General features: G+C 36.1%; 1 long non-coding RNA gene across 1 annotated transcript in view; it reads left to right on the forward strand.

The window, feature by feature from the left end:
• LOC127527177 (uncharacterized) overlaps nucleotides 1–16,608 on the forward strand; it is a 99,587-nt gene extending 82,979 nt beyond the window's left edge. Inside the window, exon 2 of the long non-coding RNA XR_007934479.1 lies at nucleotides 16,465–16,608. This is a non-coding gene — a long non-coding RNA (uncharacterized LOC127527177). The remainder of the gene's footprint in view (nucleotides 1–16,464) is intronic.
• Nucleotides 16,609–17,967: the final 1,359 nt, after the last annotated feature.

Below are 17,967 nucleotides of genomic sequence, written 5' to 3' on the forward strand. Positions count from 1 at the left end.
AAAACTGCCATTTCTTTGAAAAAAAATATGGAATGCCTTTCCCATTATACAGTGATTACAACTGATAATAGGCAAAAAAGCTAAACTAATACATGAAAACTCATTCTTTTTTATATTTGTGAACATTACAAATTGAATGAGAAAGTACCATTGTCAGCAGAGATGGGCGATTGTCTTTTTTTTTTCTTCTGTGGATTTACAATATGAATTAAAATGTTGAATTCAAATACTGTGTACACTTAGTATACAAAATTTGAAAAGGAATCCAAATTAAATATTCTGTGCACTTTCTATAATAAATTATATTTTGCTTTGGTGAATATAAATAGCTTTCCTCTATTTATTTTATACCTTTTTAAACAGTCTGCAACTATAACTAAGGAACTATAAACCCTAATGCTCAATGAAGAAAATAGAATGTTCCCCTGAAGTGGCATTGGACAAAGGCAGCAAGAGACTTTCTAATTGCTCCAGCAAGCAACCACAGGGAGAAACAAAGGAAATATTTAGCACATCGTAAATTCTTCTAATGTCCTGCCGAGTGACTTGAGTTCAGATTACACTTTTATAACTGGCATTTGAAAAGTGATTTCAAAAGCTTTCAAAGAAAGTGGGTGGATAAACTGTTCGAAACATTGACTACATTTGTTGAATGATGCATGAAACATGTGCCAGAGTGCCTGGCTACTTCTTACGCTGGGCTACTGTGTGCAGGGAATTAAACTTGTTAAATACTTTCTTTGTGCAGTCATTTAGAAGGGAAACAAAACACCCCAAGCCAAGTTTAACAGGTATCTACCAATAACAGATCAATTAATATTTGGGGACGCAGAGCTTATCTTTGTGTCCACACTTTTGCAAAAACCCAAACTCACTTACAGCAGTCACCAATTAATGAAAATGCCTGTCTTTGGGACGTGAGGGGATCCTAGAGTACCTGATAAATAAAAGCCTATGTAAACTCCAAACAGATAGTGACCTGGCCAGGAAATTAATCCATTGCTAACCATTGTACCACTATACTGCTGATTGTGAATCTTAATAGCCATAGTTTATTGAACTCTCCCTCCCTACTCTGGATTTAGCTTAATGTTGTGTAATTTTGAAAGGTGTAGCAAATATTATAAAATAACCAAGAAACCAGGGTAAGAATGTGATGCATGAGTAGTACTGTAATACGAGCTGGGAACACATTCTTTTTTTACTTGTGCACTGATTTATTTTTATTCACACAGTAAAGCAGAAAAATCTCAAACGTGGATTCAAGAATGGCCCCCTGTGAATGACTGTTAATGCCTCAATGCAAGTAATGTTCAATGGATATATGATAGCTTGTGTGAATCTGAAATAACCATTCCCCTTTTTCTAACATCAGTTGCATTAGTCTGTTGGCATTAAAATGACACACATCCCCCAAAATTTTCAACGGAATGTATACTAAAAGTAGCTGAAGAGATCTTCGTATGTTTTTTCCATACTCAACTGCATTTTTTTATTAACCACTAGTTAAGGTATCCAGTTTGTGTACAGCTTATCAGCTTTTTAAGTGACTATCTAAAAGATGATTTGCAAATCATTTTTAAGGAAATATTAAAGTGCCAGCCATTTTACCACTGGATTATGGAAGTGCACAGCATATCATACACTGGCCTGAAAAAAAAACATAATTTCCATCAAACATTGTAGGTGTTCCAAATGTGGTAACAGAATTGCTATACAATATCCAGTTTTTGAGCGTTAAAGGTTTAAATTAAATAAAAGTCTGAGTTAGCCTAAGCTGTCAATGTGCGCATAAGAAATTTAATCATTTACTTCATGAGGTAGAAGTGCTTGAGTGTATTTTTTAAATTAATTATATACACTTGAAAAAATTATAACTTAAACATATAATTGTTTTGAATATAAATACTACATACAAAATCATTTAGTAGTTTTTTCCTTCTAATCATCCTCTGAAGATATTTTACAGTGGAATGACCAACAGATGTCTGGTAACTTGGAGTCACTCTACTTTCCACTATAACATCTCCCCTTTTGAGGGATGTTCTGGTAGAATCTCTCCCAATGTTCATCAGAATGCAGGAAATGGATTTTTAAAGCCTACACACAAGTAATGGGCATGAAGATAGAACTTCCTCAACTAGTTCCTTCTGTTCTTCTGAACAATAAAAATATATCTAACTTTCTAAATATATATTCCTGGCTATTTTCAGGGAATAAGAAGAAAAAAATACTAATTAAGAGCAAAATATGTGTAGCAAATACTTAATTTTGGGTTGTTTTCACCTTCACTAATGTTAAAACTGCCATTTTCAACTAAAAGTATACTTCAAATAATTTCCTGAACATAATAAATAATTATGCCTTAAAAGAACATAACATCATTTTTTTCATCTCGTGGAAATGGTTTGTGGTTCAGAAATTTCAGTTTGAGAAATGGATTCAGCACACATAAATATAAAAAGTGCACAGACATTTTGTGTGGGATGATTTTGATCATATCATATCATATCATATCATATCATATCATATCATATCATATCATATCATATTACTGAACCTCACTAATCAATTTCAGGGTAGCATGTTTGGCAGCACTGGCCACAAGGCAGTCCATCATAGGGCCGACTCGCTCACAATCCACATTCACAGTGACACAGGAGCTAATCAGAAATCAGCAATTGACCTAATCTGCACACCTTTGAGGGTGCTGGAGAAAAAACTATGCACTTGCAAATACCACAAAGACAACACCTAGACATGGAATTCAAATGTTTTAGAATTTTAGAAAAAGTTTCTTGCTGTCACTTTTCAATGAAAATGCCACATAAAGCTGGTGAACTGTATACCACTGTTCCTTCTGTTCTTAAAGTCTAGACCTTCATGTTATAAACAGTTATGATAAAGAAAATGTTACAGTAAGTAACTGATGGTATTTGAACTAGTATGTTTAGCTGTTACTGCGACAGCTTCACAGATCAAACATCTACTGTAGAGTTCAAATTATATCTGTGGAGTTTTCACATTTTTCCTTTGTCTGTACTGTTTTTTTTTCTCTGGGTACTCTGGTTTTCCACCCACATCCCCAAAGTCTTGCATGTAAAGCTGATTTGCTGATTCTAAAATTACTCTGTGTAAATGTATATGTGTGGACCACTGTGCTTTAAAACTAATGCTTCTGGAATCGGATTAGCCGGTTTGAGAATGTTATGTTAACACCAACATTCAAGAACAGAATCAAATTAAGATATGTACCTCAGTGACATTTTGGTGGAGTGTTTTAACTTGAATCATGTCCTGTTGCATTGTTTTGGAAGACTTAAAATTTACAAAATTATACTCAACCTATTAAATTATGCTAGAATGTGTGGAGTTAATTTAAGTAGCCTATGTTCAAGACTTGTAGTCCTACAAAAGCCTCAAAGGTTTTTTTTGTTAATCAATGTATCTATTTATGTGTAATGTAGTATAAAACACACTGAAACTGTTTTTGTTTTATTTATATAAAGAAGTCAGTTTTGTCCAGCAATAACAATTACTGATCAAATATGTACTTTTTTAGTCTAATGCTAGTAAGAATTTTAAAATCACCTACACAAAGAACTATTTGTAACTCAGTATCACTGGAAACATGGAATTCCAGGCCAGGAGCAGTTCACGTACCTTACTTGTGTAGCTCTCAAGATATTTCAAAGTTATTAAAAATAGTTTCTGACAGTAAAGAAAAATAATCTTTTGTGTTCTAGATTAATTTTACATTTGTTAAGAAGCACGACTCAGTTTTACCAACTGATGTAACAGAGATATACAGTAGCACAGTATACGAGTATCATCACTGCTATCTAGAAAGCTACTTTTTAAAATTCTTAGAAAGTCACTCAGTTTCTTTTAAAGCAATTGAAGATAAGTAGATCTTGACTAAGACTGTAATAAAGATGCAAATCTACTCTTGGCAAGTAGCTTCCCTGATTATTTTTACAAATGGTGGCTTGGTATTGCAGTGGTTGGAATTGTTCCCTCATAACTCTTGGCCTGTAGTTCAGTTCCTAGTATTGTCACTGTCTGTGATAGCAGGCAAATTCTCCCCATTCTCTAACTTGAGTTCCCTGGGTGGTCTGTTTTTCTAATGTGTCTGAACGATATTAATAAGACTGAACAGCAAACCAAACTGGGCTTGATATAAGTGAATGTGTATTTGAACATACATTGCTATGAAGCTGTTTCATCCATGTCTTGGCCCCATTACTCCATCAGTTCTGGCTCTGCGAAACCCTGTAAAAGAACTAGTGAGCTACGAGAACAGATGGATGGATTTTTGCTAACCAAGGCTTTTACATTTCTGCATAGTGGATCTTATACTCTTTATCCTAAACAAATTTAAACCTTTAGCTTGAATATCTTTGTTCTGTTTGTATACTAAGGAATAAATCCATCCATCTATTTATTGGCATAACATGAATTTTCCATTATGGTATTCTATACAGTTGAAATTTTTCCCGACAGACACAAGAACAAAGCAGTGACCTGCAGAATGATAACCCACAGAGGACACTGTGTGAAAGAGCACACTCCACACATGGCCTTGGGCAACCTAACATGCCATATTTTAGATTTGGAAGGAATCCAGATAATGCAGGGAAAAAAAATCCCATGGTGGGAATCAAACCAATCCATAAATGTGTATGGCAGCAGCAGAAACCACCTGTCACCTTTTGTAGAAACAAACAATTCATCATAAGCAGAATGGCAGCAAAGTAATTTGATGTATGCTGCTATTTTTTGATATGCCATGTTTCTGTGTTGTCAGAATCAGATGGTGATACATCTTTTTTTTCTTTTGAAAATAAGGTAGCAAGAAGGTGCTAATGAGAGCTTTGAAGACAAAATAATAATAAAAAAGTTTGATTGGTGTAATTAACACATCTGTCACTATATATTAGCAAAGCCTATTTTACTATTTTGCTGCTTCTTTGTTGTAATACTGCTGCCTGTATAGTCTTGTATCTCTGCTACAGCATGAAGAAGTGAAAACAGTGGCATGTATTGTTTTTAGTTTCATAGAAAGCAATTTTGCAAGCATACTGTACATTTAAAAAGTTCATTATGTACATATCCAAGTTGCATGAACTGCATACTTCATAGTTTGAAGGATATAAAAGACTTAGGACTACAAACATGAATGGTGCAGTCAATTGTAATACAATGGAAACCGGGCAGGTTTAGGTCTGCTCTTTTGCACTTGTATGCAATGACTGAAACACTGCACAGCACGAGCTACACGCTGAAATTCAAGTGAAGAAAACGAGTGCCAGCCGGAGATATATCTGGGCATCCTTTTTCAAACTATTTAAGGGGGTCCAATTTCTCTAGAACCCAGTACTGAAAGGGGGTGGGAATGGTTGATACTAATGACTCATATAAATAGTTATGTTTTTGCTCTTATATTATCATCCATTCATCCATCCATTATCCAACCCGCTATATCCTAACTACAGGGTCACAGGGGTCTGCTGGAGCCAATCCCAGCCAACACTGGGCGCAAGGCAGGAAACAACCCCCAGGCAGGGTTATATTATCATTACATTATAATATACTCCTATATATTTACCCATAATAACAATGCACAATTGAACACCTTTAGTTCATAAGACAAAAAAATGAAGCAGATCACATCAAAGGATGCAAACCACAGACTACAAACTATTTTGAAAACCAGCCTTTAATATTACTGATAGTGTCCCCCAACAGATGTGCCACAAAATATACATTTAAACTTGTTCTTTCTTAACCAGAATTATCTGACAATTCAGCCTATGCCTGTATTTTTCATTTGAAGTAATGTGAACACATGGTTAAACCATGTTTTCTGACTAAGACAGAAATATCATGTGAATATGCCCAGTTGCCAAACTTCACAATTGTAGCATAGATGATTGGTCCAGTCTTAACTGTTCTGAAAAGAATGTCCAGAACAGAAACTGTTCTGAATATGGATTCAAGTCAAGAAAGAGTAAAGACTAAATAAGCACATACACAAAGTTTTTTCACAAAGATGATCTCATTTTGACGATTCTGAAGGTCCTGGTTACTGGTAGCTAACTTCAGAATGCTATCATTAAAGACTTACTGTACTATAGTAGTTCTTGTGCTTTGGCTATCCCTAATCCTAATACATCCATCTGTGAAAGAGACTGTAATAATCGTGAGGCTTAATTAAAACTGTTACTCAAAGATAGTGTCATTGTCCATCTTTGGCCTAGAACATGCAAACAATTACGTCAGTAAAGATACAATAATGTTTAATTCTGTGTGTGCTGTTTGTTTTAATGAGATATTTTACATTTTTAATAATGTAGCTGACATTTTAGAAGTTCTTCCTACAGTAGCTCAAAAATTAAAAAGGATTCACAGACTTCATCTCTGAGATGTATATATGATATAAAATATCTTAGAGAGGGATTACCACACTTGGGTTGAAGAATAAGAAAAGGTATAACTGGGCAGACAGACAGCAGAGAATGTTTAGCTTGGTGATTGCCCATGCAGACTTCAGGAATGTTATATAATGCCCTTTGAGAATAAATGCCTGTGTACTACTAGCATTTGAAAACCTGAACATGAAATCACTTTAACCCCTGACACTATGATTTGTATTACAGATTGCAAAAATATGCTTCCATTATCAAGCATGTAGTTATGGAGATGTTTTTCCATTTCCTCAAAATAAATTTGCCTAGAAAAAAGGAGTCCAGAAGGACTAGATGGACAGCTTTTACTTGTGAGAAATGTGATCATTATCATATTTAACTTCAACATAATTAGCTGGCTAGCTACTTGTTACAAGAAGGCCTGACAGATGTGAGATCTCACTAGTTTCGCGTTTCATACGATGAAAGATTCTGCTGCATTACTATATAGTTTATCTTCGGTACAGACTTCCAGTCTAAGCACTACCAGACATAGCTTTACATTTTTGAGGTGAATGGAAAGTACAGGTGCATAACTTTTTCATTAAGTTGTAAGATTCTGAGTGTCCACATTAATTCATCATCTTAACTATGAGGCTATATTTTACTAAAAAGCTACAAAAATGCAGTTTTATTCATATTTTCAAACAGAACTTATCTAACTAGCTCCATAGTGTCACTTATGTGTACTGTTGTTACATGAACACTCCCACACAAATGTATGCAAACAAAGAACAAAACTAGTATTGTATAGACCAAAAAGTGGTGATATTTTTTGTCATCATAAATCTAAAAAAATAAATGTATTCTGAAAAACAGAATGCATGCCAAATTGAAAGGGACTTCCTATGTTCAGTATATTTCCAGCCTGTATTTCAAGGGATCTGGAAACACTTTCCTTTATTTTTATGAAACTACTAAATAAATACAGCTTTTCCCACAAACCAAGTGTCTGTGGCAAACAATAGTGGCCTTATTCTTTAAAAGTAATTATTCTAGAAACTTTCAAATTAATAATTGCATATTGTTAAAGAATTTTATGATTACATCTTCTGAATTGCCCTGGAGACTTACTGTAGGTTATGATACAGTCTTAAAAATGCAAGAATGAAAAAGCCATATTAATTTAAAAAAAATCCTCAGCAATTAGCTAGTTATCACGCCAAGCTCTTGTGATAACATGTTCAGTTTGTCTTTGGCCATTCTTCCAGTATGCACCATTGTTTGTTATTCTGCTGCCTTACTGTCATTTTTAAATTTTGATCATGTCTACTTGAAGTCCTGCAACCATTCCAACTGAAACACAACCATTCTGTAATACCTTTGCTAGCCTCTCTAACCTGTCAAGTATTAGACAAGTTCTGGACACTCAATGTGACCGATAAGAATGCCATTCCATGAACAAAATGTGCATAACCTGTGGATTTATTTTATTTCATTGGTGGCAGAGACTGGAATGTAAATGCTTAAATCTTTATTGTGAGAGAGGCAAGGATCATTTGATTGGATGAAATTTCTTATATAAAAGAACACATTCTCAGAAATCCTTGTCAGAGAAGCAATACCAGAAGTCCTAACAAGGAATTCTTGCATGCATTGTTTTAAATTAAGAGATTTTTTCCCTTTATATTCACTTAAAGTACAGACAGTTAATTCCTGCAATCAATTATTCTTAAATAACATAGTGTCTCATATGTCATCAGTTGATGAATGTGTATCAGTTGGAAAGTGTCCCTTGAAGCAAAATCTACATTAAAACAGTGATATCATCAACAAGCAACAAAACTGAATGAGTAATGAATGAAAACAATCAACATAATTAATTTTCAAAAACAGATCAAAATTAACCAAAGGTAAAAAAAAATGAAATGTGTTCTGCAAATATCCGGACTTTCGATGTTGAGGAGGTAACAATATCTTTTGTGCAGGACTGAGCACGTAGTGAAGTAACATGTTCACTGCATGCCTCTCCAAATTACAGTCAAATAATTTTTAATTATTATATTAAATTACTATATATATATATATATGTGTGTGTGTGTGTGTGTGTGTGTGTGTGTGTGTGTGTGTGCGTGTGTGTGTGTGTTTGTGTACATACCTAATAGTTTGATTTCCCTTCATTTGACTCTTGGGCAGCTTTAATTTGTCTGGGTTTTGACTTGAGGAAAGCCACATTTTAATTTAGAACTATTGAAAGTTGTTTCTAAATCATTTACAGATGTATTTCAGGTGGAATTAAGATATCATCAAAAATGCATTTAAAGATATATTTCAATTATTGAAAATATCTTAAAATACTTTTAAATTGTCTACAAATGATGATTTGTCTAACAGATTTTTATTCCAGTCTGTATTACTAAAAGATATGCTACCACGTTTAGTCATTTATTGATACATTAAAATGATCATTGTCTGCAAGGAGTTTGAACTTCTCCCTCTACTTGTGGGGGTTTTCCTTTTTCTATTCCGGTTTTCATCCCACATCCCGAAAGATGTACTGGTTGTTTTAATTGATAATTCCATAATGGTCCTGAGTGTGTATAAGTGTGTGCCTGGGTGTACCTTTCGAAGTAATAAAAGATTTAGATCCTTAATATACTCATTTGATGCACATATGCTGTAGTATTTGTGTACTCTGTAGAACAAATGAAATAGTATGCGACCATATTGCCTGCAGGCTATAGCATTCAGTTTCATTTGTCCCTTTAACAGTCAAGTAGTGCAAAGCACCTAAGTGTATATTATCCTGAACTCCATGCATACTGCTGAGTCTTCTTCCTGAAACAATGACATAATTATAGAAGCCACTGTATTACGCTATTCCCGAACATACTGGCTTAAAAAAAGTTATACTTTCTCTAGTGTACAGTACGTCAAGTCCGAGTGGCTGAATTCAACAAGGTGCTGAACGTACAACCCAGGGTGTTGAAGGTACAGCCCATTGTGCCTCATACATGCTACAAAATACAGTGGTGTGAAAAACTATTTGCCCCCTTCCTGATTTCTTATTCTTTTGCATGTTTGTCACACAAAATGTTTCTGATCATCAAACACATTTAAACCATTAGTCAAATATAACACAAGTAAACACAAAATGCAGTTTGTAAATGATGGTTTTTATTATTTAGGGAGAAAAAAAAATCCAAACCTACATGGCCCCTGTGTGAAAAAGTAATTGCCCCCTGAACCTAATAACTGGTTGGGCCACCCCTTAGCAGCAATAACTGCAATCAAGCGTTTTGCGATAACTTGCAATGAGTCTTTTACAGCACTCTGGAGGAATTTTGGCCCACTCATCTTTGCAAAATTGTTGTAATTCAGCTTTATTTGAGGGTTTTCTAGCATGAACGCCTTTTTAAGGTCATGCATAGCATCTCAATTGGATTCAGGTCAGGACTTTGACTAGGCCACTCCAAAGTCTTCATTTTGTTTTTCTTCAGCCATTCAGAGGTGGATTTGCTGGTGTGTTTTGGGTCATTGTCCTGTTGCAGCACCCAAGATCGCTTCAGCTTGAGTTGACGAACATATGGCCGGACATTCTCCTTCAGGATTTTTTGGTAGACAGTAGAATTCATGGTTCCATCTATCACAGCAAGCCTTCCAGGTCCTGAAGCAGCAAAACAACCCCAGACCATCACACTACCACCACCATATTTTACTGTTGGTATGATGTTCTTTTTCTGAAATGCTGTGTTCCTTTTATGCCAGATGTAACGGGACATTGGACTTCCAAAATGTTCAACTTTTGACTCATCAGTCCACAAGGTATTTTCCCAAAAGTCTTGGCAATCATTGAGATGTTTCTTAGCAAAATTGAGACGAGCCCTAATGTTCTTTTTGCTTAACAGTGGTTTGCGTCTTGGAAATCTGCCATGCAGGCCGTTTTTGCCCAGTCTCTTTCTTATGGTGGAGTCGTGAACACTGACCTTAATTGAGGCAAGTGAGGCCTGCAGTTCTTTAGACGTTGTCCTGGGGTCTTTTGTGACCTCCTCGGATGAGTCGTCTCTGCGCTCTTGGGGTAATTTTGGTCAGCCGGCCACTCCTGGGAAGGTTCACCACTGTTCCATGTTTTTGCCATTTGTGGATAATGGCTCTCAGTGTGGTTCGCTGGAGTCCCAAAGCTTTAGAAATGGCTTTATAACCTTTACCAGACTGATAGATCTCAATTACTTCTGTTCTCATTTGTTCCTGAATTTCTTTGGATCTTGGCATGATGTCTAGCTTTTTGAGGTGCTTTTGGTCTACTTCTCTGTGTCAGGCAGCTCCTATTTAAGTGATTTCTTGATTGAAACAGGTGTGGCAGTAATCAGGCCTGGGGGTGGCTACGGAAATTGAACTCAGGTGTGATACACCACAGTTAGGTTATTTTTTAACAAGGGGGCAATTACTTTTTCACACAGGGCCATGTAGGTTTGGATTTTTTTTCTCCCTAAATAATAAACACCATCATTTAAAAACTGCATTTTGTGTTTACTTGTGTTATATTTGACTAATGGTTAAATGTGTTTGATGATCAGAAACATTTTGTGTGACAAACATGCAAAAGAATAAGAAATCAGGAAGGGGGCAAATAGTTTTTCACACCACTGTAGCTCATTCTGACTATCTACACCAAAAATGTATGTTTTACCTCATCATACAGACCGTTAAATAAACTGTGGCATGGAGCATCTTCTGTGTGGAAAAGCTAATGTGCAGATAGGATTACTTATGATCTGCAATGATATTCACATATTCTTTGTTACTTATTTGTATCTTTATTGGTATCAAACACATCTCAGCCATTACACTGTCCCAGCTTGCCTGTATTTTGATCCTGTCAAGGAGTTCATAGTCTTTTAGAATCTTAACTATATCCTGGTGATCCTATTAGTGTGATTCAGAAGGCATTAGGAATCATTAGACCTGAAAGTTTTTTTGAGTCTGACAATATTTAAAACTAGCCCATCTGTTACTCTCTTTTCAGCCTCTATCAGCCTTTTTACTCAATACTCTCCTTCTAACAACAGGCCCTCTGGTTTAAAGACCATTTTCAATAACACTGTGGAACCACAAATGGTTTACTCTTCCTAAACAGTCACACCAGAACATCTGACATCTACTGCCCAGCCAGTAAAATTTTCATAGTGGTTAAAGCCTCCCAAATCAGACGCCGAAGAGAAGAGCAAAGGTGATTTCTACCACAACGTATTCACATATTGTTGTCTAAGTGCAAAATCGGTTCTGTTAAACAAACAAAACAGTCAATAGACCTAATACGTATAATAGCTAGAATGCAGACACGTATTATTCCAATAAGGTATTGCATACTATATTGTACATTCATAGGAATATCCAGAAACAAAAGGTGAAAGACCATTTTTTAACGCATATTTACCTTTTTATCTGAAATGTTAACTTTTTTTGTGCCCAAGAAAAGAATCGGTTTTGTTTTCACTGCCCCAATATGTATAGGGGTGTTGCACATTTTCACCGTCAGAGGTAAAAATCTATGTAATTTACATACAGTACATATATACATTGTCCAACCCATCTATTCCACTTCAGAGTTGTGGGACACCGGAACCAGTCCCATCAGCACTTACCACAAAGAAAAACCCACATTCACTCACACTGGGGCCAATTAAGAGTCACCAATATACAGGTCTTTGGGAATATGAGAGGAAACATGGAGTACTGAAAGGAAACTGCATAAGGACATGAGGACAGAAAACAAACTACACATGAAAAAATGACATGGCATGGGTTTCAAACCCAGGATACTGGAAGTTAATCACTGCACCATTGTACTGCCAAGCTCTATTTTGTATGGAAACATAGTCTTAATATGCTGTGTCATTATTCCTGGAAAAAAAGACTTGTGTGGTAAGTTTTCACATCTACACAACATATATTACATGTGTAACCTATTAGGTAACAAGATGCAGCTAAAATATTAGTGATCTTATATGATATATTAGTGAATGATTATGCAAAGTATTATTAAACAGCCTTTCCCAAAGTTCTTATCCCATATCATTGATCAAGACTGGGAGGCTTTCTCTGTGAAACTTTTATATTATACCCATATACAAGTGGGATTCCTCCCAGGCTTTCAGTTTCTTCTAACAGTTCAAAGACACCCTGCATACTGTTGGTTTTTGCATTTTGCAGGTTTTCCTTCTATGGCTGATACAAGCTTTGCACCTACTAATGTACAAAAGAGGTGTAACAGTAGATATAGAGTATTAGGAAGTCAATAGAAAAAAATGTATTGTTTCTCAGATTTACTGTCATTATCACATCTTCTAAGTCTTATTATTTAGTCTCAGTCTGAATTTTGTACTTTTATTCATTTTTTTAAAAAACACTTTGTAAAGATACCATACCATACTATTTTCTAAGTCCAGATAATCCTGAGCAACAGCACTGGAGGTTGGTGCCTATCCTAGCAATCCCCTAAAGAAGGCATCAATTAATCACAGGGAACTTTGTGAAGATAGGTTAGGGTTATTGTTACACAAAAAAATAGAGAAGAATATTACAAAGATACCAATTTGACTTTAAAAAGAAAGAAGCTGCATTTCATGAAAAAAAATGTGCAGCCATGTACAGAGGTAAAACTGCGAGAAGTCTTAGAGTGTTGCAGCATAGTCAGGTTTTTATCCCTTACTATCCCATAACATAGTATTTTGTTTTAATCCTCTCTGACACATAAAAGTCTAAATAAAGCTATGCCTGCAAAAACTAGGCTTCAACGCTCCTATAAGGCCTTGCATCAGAGTGCACCTTACCCAGACTTGACAAACCAGGCTTATGGCCTTGCAGGGGCTATAACAAACAGACAGACAGGGAAAGGAAACCATGAAAAAACCCTGGCATATATAATATAAACAATGCTCTTTAATATTTAAAGATATTTGAAATTTTTTTTTAAAACAAACAAACAAACAAGAACAAAAGGAAAAAGTTAATCAGCCTGATATTCAAATATCAAAAAAACAAAGACAAAGTAAAATGTTAAAAGCAGAAAATCAAATGAGCACTTATATAAGCAGAAATCCAACAAATTCAAGAGAAAGCCAAGTGGCACTAGTGAAAGACTTAGCCATTTAGTCCTTTTTCCAAAAGATCAATCTATAGCAATTGTTTAAAAATATATACAACAGGGTGTTAATTATAGGCTTTAGAGTCAAGACTTTAGAAGTTTAAGGAGACTCTTTTTAAATAAAGTCAAAAGGTACAGGTTTTCTAACTGCTGACTGTTTACTCAGGCATCCTTATTGCTGGCAAGTTAATCAATATTAGTTCACACAGTTCACATTCTGACTTGTATTTGCAGTCCATGTTCTTATTTTATATATTATTTAATTCACAGTTCAGTATTGTGAATTTGGAGCATTAAAATCTTCATATGGCTTATTTTTATACCAATACATTCCTCAGAAAGGTTGAAGGGGCAGTTTTTCAGCTGTTACATTGGGGTCCCTGCCCCCTTTGTTTAAACTTCGTGAGTGCAAGGCACCTAATACAAAGAACACATACATATATTAATAACTTAGGATAATTATGTAATGTGTATAAAAATAATATTCACTAATAAATACATAAACAGAAAAACTTTATCAATAAAAAAATGTACAAAAGAACATTTAAAGGATAAGCCCCTCTATATGCAACCTGTAATTTATTTTTCAGTCTCACATCTTTATAGCTTTACAGCTTAAAATGTTGTCTCTCTGAACTTTTTCAGCAGGTAAATAACCATTATTTATTTTTTCCTTTTAAAAGAACACACTGACAGAGGCCTTTAACAAGTTTGTAAAAATACTGTTTATGCAATGTAAATTTATATAAAGGTTTACTTGTTCTAAAAAAAAATGTAGACTAATTCTGTGTGAAATATTGGTTTTCACACATTTACTAAGAATTACATATTTGCTTGAAAAAATATCAGCCAGTCATGCCAAATACGTAGATATTGTTAAACCTGAGAAAATATATTGTAAATTAAATAAATCCTACCATCTGTCCTTGTTAGCTCACATATTAGTTGCGTTATATTTCATCAGTTATTTGCTTGAAAAGTAAATCAGCAGAGCAAATTCACTTGTCATCTAAAAACTTAAGTCTGCTATTGATAATAGCATTTAAAGAAGCAGTCTCATAGCTGACAGATATTAAAGCTGTAATTGGATCTGACATTTCCAGAGGTCAGAGGTCAGTATGCTAAATAATTATTTTGATTTTGTGTGCTTTTTTACTTCCTTCAATCATGTGTTAACCAACTGATTACAAAGGGACTAGAGGTGAATAAGGTTACTCTTTGGAAATGTGTCTGTAGCAAAGAAAATGTTCAGTATATGGAAATGCTTCAGTTCACAACACCTCTCTTTACTTTTATATTTTTTATTATACTCCTCTATTTTACACTTCATAGCACTGCATACATTTAAAAAGATAGTAAATATAATTTAAGATAAAACATTTAAACATTGTCTGATGAAGAGCAAAGATAGAAGGCTGAACACAAAAACACTATATTACATATTTTTAAACCTTCACTCATTCATTTTCTGAGTCTCCTGATTCCAGTTTAGGGTTTGACAAGCTGGACTCGCTATGAATCAGTACCAACCTACACCAGTTCCTTGCAGACATAGTCACACATTCAAGCAGACTACTTTTACTCTGTAGAAATATGTATTTTGCTAAGAAAGGATCTTGAGAGAAGTAGTGATAATAATAGTATGACATGTACTGTACATTGAAATTAGTAATTCATTTGAATGGTCCATTTTGGTGATTTTGATGGAATACAATGAAAATTTGTTGCTGGTGATGGTATTAGTAGTGGTACTAGAAATGACAGTATTGATATGTGTAAATTCTTTCTTACATATTCAACAACATCCAACATGTTGCCACTCTATGGCACAATAATAAACAAGAATTGATTAAAATGCATAACTTCATTGTAATTAGGAAATAATAAATCAGCTTACCTGGTGAGGTTATTGAGGTTATTGAGTGTGTGCAAAGAAAATTAAAGCAAGCTTAAAGATAGAGGAGGAACAGAGTCGCCATGTGTACAGTAACAGGCCCGGTCTTAGGTATTATGGGGCCCTAGGCGAAAGGGGGGTCCAGAGCCCCCCTGGAAGCTCTGTGAAATGCGTGAAAATTAGACCAAGGAGTCGATCCGGGGCCCCCCGGACGCCGGGGCCCTAGGCGGTCGCCTACTTCACCTATGCCTAAGGCCGGGCCTGACAGTAATAATTATTGTTTCCTTAAAACTCTACTAACATATTCCAAGTTCAGTCAATGAGGCAAAGGAAATTAAAGTGGCAGATATAAGGAACAAGGGATCGGGAGATAAAATGTTATCAGGAAAGCAAGCCAAAGTCCGTTGCTGGTAAATCTATTAACCTAGTTGACAAAATCAAAACACTAAACAAAATTATAGTCAGTAATTCAAAAGCAAAACTGAAAAGCCAGAAACACTAAATCTTTTTAAAAGCACACTACAGGTTTGGTTGAATCTTTAATCCTGGACAACAAGTTCTGTCGTCTGTACTTGGCAATGTGATAGCAACAGCAAACAAACCATCCACAAAATGACAAAAGGAAAATAATTTTAACCCTAAGAAAGTTAAAAGTGAAACTAAAATAACAGAAATGAGCTATCCATCACCATAAAAGCCCAAAACAAATGTAAAACAATTCAGCAGAGGAAAATGTAGAAAGAATTAAAAAAAAAAGCAGATTGTAACAAAATCTCAGGACATCAAGAAAGAATAGGAAAAGTCTACTGATAGCTAATTTCTTTAACTACCAGAAATTATAAAGACACATCATGAACATGATGGTGCAGTGGGTAGTGCTGCTGCCTCGCAGTAAGGAGACCCGGGTTCACTGTCTGGGTCCTCCCTACGTGAAGTTTGCATGTTCTCCCCATGTCTGCGTGGGTTTCCTCTGGGTGCTCCGGTTTTCTCCCACAGTCCAAAGACATGCAGTTTAGGTGCACTGGTGATCCTAAATTGTCCCTAGTGTGTGCTTGGTGTGTGGGATTTGTTCCTGCCTTGTGCCCTGTGCTGGCTGGGATTGGCTCCAGCAGACCCCCGTGACCCTGTGTTAGGACATAGCGGGTTGGACAATGACTGACTGACTGACATCATGAACACCTTTACCAACAGCTTTAAAAAGAGACTTCTATGTTAGAAGAATGGGTTTGGTGACTGGGTGGGTAGATCGTTAAACAGCTTTGGGGCCCTGTTTTGTTATAGCAACCTTAGGTAAAAAATCTGTCAGTCCAAATGTAGAATAATAGCTAGAAATCAAGAAATTATGTGAGGGTTAAAATAGTCAAATGAAAGATTTAGTTTAAGTTTAAATCCTTCTGCACCATTTGGCACATTGGACGGCAAGTTGTCTCCATCATGATCAGTCTTGCGAGGCGTTCTCTGCCTTGTCCCACGTGACATCAACATTACACAAGTCATCTATGAACTTCCTCCACCACGTGATTTTGATCTGTCCCTGCTTCCACTTCCCTTAAACCGGATTCCATAGCATGTTTACTGTCAGTATCCAGTTGCTTTGCATCCACAGAACATCTCCGGTGAATCAGAACCTTTGTTCAGTGACCATGGTGGAGAGCGGGCAGAGAGTCCATTTGGCGATATATACCTCTGCATTTGTTATTCAATCACAATAGGTGACTTTCAAGATGCGCCGCAGGAACCATTGTTGGAAAACATCATTGTTTTTGGGCTATGGCCTTCATCATTTTACATGTCTTGCAAATGTAAATGGCGGTCAGAATGATGATCAAGGAGAAAACCAGGATCTTAGTAGGCATTCCTCGATTTCGTAAGCTTGCGTACGATCTGGTACAAAGCACGTGTATCGTTCTCACTTGTACTTGTCGTGGTGGCAGCTCGCTTAACGTGGCGATCACATGCATGATATTGCTCTACCGCAGTGTCCCTCTCTGCCTCCAGGCTGTGCATATTCACAGGCCATCTTGGCTCGCTTTCGCTTGTCGATAAGAACCCATGATCTATCTTGAATTCAGTGCTCTTTGTACGACCCATGTAGCCATCCAATGGTCAGTTTGGCTGACACTACTGTGTCATGCAGATTCTGCCATTAGGCTTCAAGGTTAGCTGCAACCTCCAGCACCAGGAAATGGTTCCAAAGTTCAACTTGGTAGTGCTCGACAATGTTGGCGGCTTTGAGCTTTAGGATGTCAAACGGGTACTAATGCTGGAGACAGATGAGTTGACACTTCAGACGGAGATCACACCTTGCGATGCCCAAGTAGTGGCCGGAGCCTAAATCTGCCCCACAACGACTACATACGTCGAACAGCAATTAGCGCCAGCGCTTGGAGATGCATATGTAGTCAATCTTGTAGAGTGTATAACCATTCGGCACTCTCCAAATGACCTTGTGAACTGTCTTGTGTGGGAAGTAAGAATTGCCCATCAAGAGGCCATTTCAAGTGCAGAAGGATAAGAGG

The sequence above is a fragment of the Erpetoichthys calabaricus genome, chromosome 3, assembly GCF_900747795.2.
Source record: "Erpetoichthys calabaricus chromosome 3, fErpCal1.3, whole genome shotgun sequence".
NCBI classification, from domain to species: Eukaryota; Metazoa; Chordata; class Cladistia; order Polypteriformes; family Polypteridae; genus Erpetoichthys; species Erpetoichthys calabaricus.